Source organism: Cupressus sempervirens, chromosome 4, assembly GCF_028749045.1.
Source record: "Cupressus sempervirens isolate cs-2001-9-10 chromosome 4, ASM2874904v1, whole genome shotgun sequence".
Lineage (NCBI taxonomy): Eukaryota > Viridiplantae > Streptophyta > Pinopsida > Cupressales > Cupressaceae > Cupressus > Cupressus sempervirens.
The window spans coordinates 804,134,874-804,140,147 of NC_143121.1; positions in this window are offsets into that span (position 1 = coordinate 804,134,874).

A 5,274-nucleotide genomic window follows, 5' to 3' on the forward strand; every position below is an offset into this window, starting at 1 on the left:
TGAGATAAAAATTTGTGACTTCCTCACAACATTATAAAAGGGATAATTTCATTTGAAAGTGAGAGAACAAGGAATGGAAAATGGAAGGTATGAATCAAGAAAGCATTAATAGAGAAGAAAATAAGGAAGTGACTCTTTCAAAAGATAAAATTATGAAGATGTGTCACTCTATCAAAAGGTTATAATTATGAAAGGGTTTGACTCTTTCAAAGGAAATCAATAATTAAGGGCTTTGAATATTTTAAAGGGTTGTAAGTACACAAGATTGTGACTCTCTAAGGGTAGGAATGGTGAAGGGTTGCGACTCTTTCAAAGGGTAGTAATTGTGAAAGGTCATGACTCTTTCCAATGTGATGAAGAAGTATAGCTTCTCCATCAAATTGGAAAATATAAAGGAGGATTCAAATGGGATCAATTTGAGGAAATTAATATAAAATTCTCAAAAGAAACAATGAAAAGTGTTGAAATAATTCTGATGGAAGGTGGTGACTTTTTAACAACTAAAGTATAAAGAATAAATCATTCCAAGAATTCAAGGAATTTATCTATCATCGTCACTCACCAATACATTGTCACAAATTAAATTATCATTCACTATAAATCATCAAATAAAAAGAAATCATTCAAGAATCCATCATACATCATTTGGGAATCAAGAAAAGAAACCAACAATGTAGATAAATAAAAATTATCACCCAAGTGTACAGTTTCTCCATCAAATTATTCCTATTAAAAAAACCAATCTCTATTGATAGTCATGAAAAACATGTACCTAAATCAATCAACAATGCATCATTACCTACATGAGTGGCCAAAGATATAGTGAATACATTATTTCCTTCAATCTTAGATTCAATATCAAAATCAAATTTATTCCTTTTCTTCTTGTAGTGCATAAATTACATCTCATACAATTACGTGTTCACCTATCTATTACCTTGATGCTCTTAATTCGATGCTCCTAATTTGATTGACATTGTTGACCATTGCTATCATAACTAATTTTTGGTTCTCTCAACCTCTCCCTCGGGACTAGAGAAGGGGACCTAGTAACCTAGCCTCATCGTAAATCATTGACTATGATGCTAAGTGTTAGCGTCTATCCCAAAAGGTCCCATTGTTTAATATGTTAACAATCAAATTTTGGTGAGTGAGAAAATATTATCCATGTTAGCTTTCTTTCAGTTTTTATACTTTTCCTTGAGGTTCATTATAAAAGGAGCTCTCTCTCTCTCTCTCTCTCTCTCTCTCTCTCTCTCTCTCTCTCTCTCTCTCTCTCTCTCTCTCTCTCTCTCTCTCTCTCTCTCTCTCTCTCTCTCTCTCCCTTATTTTGTATCAAATGCTCATAATCAATTCTTTCTTGGAGCAAAAATCACATTCACTTCTAAGGAAACAAAGAAGGAGACTTGCATTGAAGAAGTATAGAAATTAAGAAGGCATTCATGATCAAGTTCATATGTTTCCTTAAAGAGTGAAGACATAAATTAACTCCCATTCTAGAATCATCAATTTTTTGTGAAGGATTTTACCATGGCATGTGAAAACCCGCATCGGATTATATTTTTGAGTTGAATGATTAATGTACTTCATTATTAATCTACATGTTATGTTTGATGATATCTTTGGAGGATGTGTTGTTGCATGTATTTTTTTAGAATTGACTTAGGAAGATGTGTTATGATGTTTGGGTATGTGCAAGATCATGGTGTGCCAAAAAGTGGCAATGTGAAAAAAGTGAAGTTTTAAAATGTTTAAAAGTGTTTCAAGATCTGCTTTGACTTTTTTCCACCCATTCTGATACCAAGGAAAAAAGGTTAGACCAACCCTTATCGGGTATCCGATCCATTATTGAGTATCTGATATGAGATCAAATACCTGAATCCTGTGACTAGAATTTTAAAGAAAAAACCCAAAAGCAATAAGTCGTTTTCAATCGTTTAGCATTTTTTTTGCTCCCCATTTCTGGTACCTGATACGAAAATGGGTATACGATTGAAGTAAGTTGAATTTTTGGTTTATTTGATGGTTTCCAATGAATTATATTTAAAATTAGATTTTATTTGATAGTTTTCAATGAATTATTTTTAAAATTAGGTTTTATTTAATACAAATTGTTGAGTTGTTTTATTTTAATTAAAAACTTAAAATGTGGTTTTGCAATTTAGTAGGTATGGGTGACCTGAATGATATTGGTAACAATGAGCCACGAAACAATGTTCCTCGAAACCCTCCACCAAAGGATCTAGTACCCCCTCAAAACTATCCACAAAACGATCCCCTACCCCCTCAAAACCCTCCTCGAATTGAAGATTTGATACAAGAAAATCTTACCAAACTAAAGGGTTTACAAACCACATATAACACTATACCTACATTAGCTCCCATGTTATCCATGTTAAACACCATAGTCGATAATATTCAGACACTTACTGATGAAAAAAATGTTGCTCTTCACTGGTGTGAGAAAATGCATGCCATGTTTGATGATGGGTTGGACTATGATGAGGTTGCAGCCCTAAACATAAGTAAAGATGATATAGTTAACCTTTGTGCGAACCCAAAAACCAGTAAAAAAAGTAGATTGTACAAAGCCCACATTATCAATTAAATGGTGCACAAATGAGGCTATGTGGGTGAACTTTTGGGATCGTTAGTGAATGGTTTTTGACAAATCTCCACACAACAATTTAGAGGTGCCATTCTATTTGTAGTGCCTACCCCTAGTTTGCATTTTTGTTATCATTGCCGAACTCTTTTAGGCCAGTTTTATGCTTGATTATTAGTAGTATTATTTTGAGATTATTAGATATTGTTTCACATTCAGTTGATTTTATGATGAGATTACTTGGTACTCTATACCTCATGTATGCATGATGATTATTACAATGTTTTCAGTTATTGATGATGATTAGTTAGATGGATTATCATATGTGTTTTCTTATCGATACTTACCCCATACTGCATGTGTATGGTGCGCGTGTATGTTTTCTTTATGTATGACATTTCTAATGTGGTTAAGGAAGGGAGTCGTAATCACCTACTAGTCGGGATCTACATGATGCACCACTTCTTGCCATTGCCTGTTTAGCTTAGAAATTGTGTTTGTAAATGTGTAGATTTTATGCAGGTTGTAGGTACTAAGTATCGACTTCCTTAAATTGCCAGGATGAGTGTACCCTATCGCATTATCTCAATGGTTAGAGAGGGGAGATAAATTCTTAAGTCCAAATCCTAAACCTTTAAGCCATTTGTCCTAAAAAATTTAGGACAAGTATTCGAGTTGAGTACCTTTCGAATGTGTCAAATGATGTTAATTCGTGATTATAGCCCTTTAGTTTGATTTTGTATGTGTTTTTCTATGAAGGGTTTTCATATTTTATTTTATGAGTCTTTGGTGAATTTTCTATTAATTAAGTCTAATTAAAAGATTAAATCAATAATTTAATTTAATGAAAAATGATTATGATATTTTAATATTTAATTATTTTTAATTAATTGAGAAATTAATTAAATAAAAAGAATTAAATTTGGAGATAAAAGTTATAAGAATAAATTAAGAACGTGATAATATTAATTTAATTTAATAATAATATATTTAGAGTTTATTTTTAAATAAATGCTAAATAATGTTATTATTTAAGTTAATAAATATTGTATCCATTATACATTTGAAAATAAATTTAAAAAGTGGGAAAATATATTAATTTATTAAAAGTATTTAGATTGCATGATGTATGCATGAGATGAAAATATAAGAAATTAATTAAAAAGATAAAACAAGTGAATTTAATAAAGATATTTTAATTGCAAAAAGTGTGCATGAGATTAAGATTGAATAAATTAATCAAAAGAGAAGTCAAGTGAAAATTATATAAAGTTATTTTATAAATTCATAAACATGCATGGAAAAGATAAAGGAAGATAAAGAAAAGTTAATTTAGAGTTGAAGTTGGGTGAGCAAAGAGTTCTCTTGGGTGAACGCACAATTAGTGCCCCGATTTTAGGAGAGAACTCCATATCACAACTTGAGGGTTCATTTTCGAAGGACCATGAATTTTGGAAGAGGAAGAAGTTTTTCAAAAAGGAGAAGGTTTTGAGAGGAAGAATTTCTCTATAATCTTCTTGGGCATAGCGATTAGCATCAGTGTCCAGGTAGATGCTTGTGATTATTCGCTCAAATTAATACACTCTTTTCTTTCCTGTCCTCATCGTGTCTATTAAATAGTTGTCTGGATAATTCTTGTGACGAGTGTATCATATTATAAGATTCTGATACGTTTGTTAATTCTTTTGTACATGGAAAGTTTTAAATGATCAATATAATCTTTCTTTCAATAGTTTTAAAATTGGTAAATTGAACAAGGATGGGTTTTGTATTAAATTCAAAAATTCTATTTGAGAATTCGACCGGTTGGTCATATTTCCCCTATCAAACTAAAATTGTAAATGTTATATATATATATATATTTGAAATTTATATGTGTGGGAGGTTCTGCTTATAAAATTTTATTAAATTAAATTTTTAAAAAATAATTATATATATATATATATATATTTTAAAAAATTTTCTGGAGGGTCTTGGTTTTGGTAACGATTTTATATATTAAAAAAGAGAGATTATATAATAATAATAAAATTAATTAAAAATAATAATAATAAATGGTCAGGAGGCGGGCCATCAATTCCCACCCCCTGCCATGGCAATGACTACCACACAGTAGGCCCCTGCCACGTATAACAGGTACTACTGTCACGACAGACCCTGTCGTGTACAACAATAATTTTTGTCATGACAGTGGGATGTCGTGGACAATACCCTTTTTAAGGGTTGCGATTGTTTTATAAAAATAATTTTGTTATTAATTTTAAATTATATTTATTTTAAATTAATATTTATCGATAAATTTATTAATAAATTTTATTAATATTTAATAATTTATTAAATAGAATTTTATTAACTGTTTTAAATTTTTAATAATTAATTAAAATATAGTAATGTTATGTATTTAATTATTAATTAAATTGGCATAATATAATATAATCTAATTAAGTATAGTTTAATTAAATTTAGTTTCTATTAAAGTTTGATTAAGTTAAATATTCTCTATTGTACTCATTTTAAAAGATTATTTATATTACTATTAATGATATGGTTTATTTTATTTAAAAGAAAGTCAATAATTATTATAATAAATAAATAAATATTTTTAGAGCATTGAGATTAATTGATTTGAAATCAAATTAAGGAAATTGGACTTTTCATATTTTAAAAAA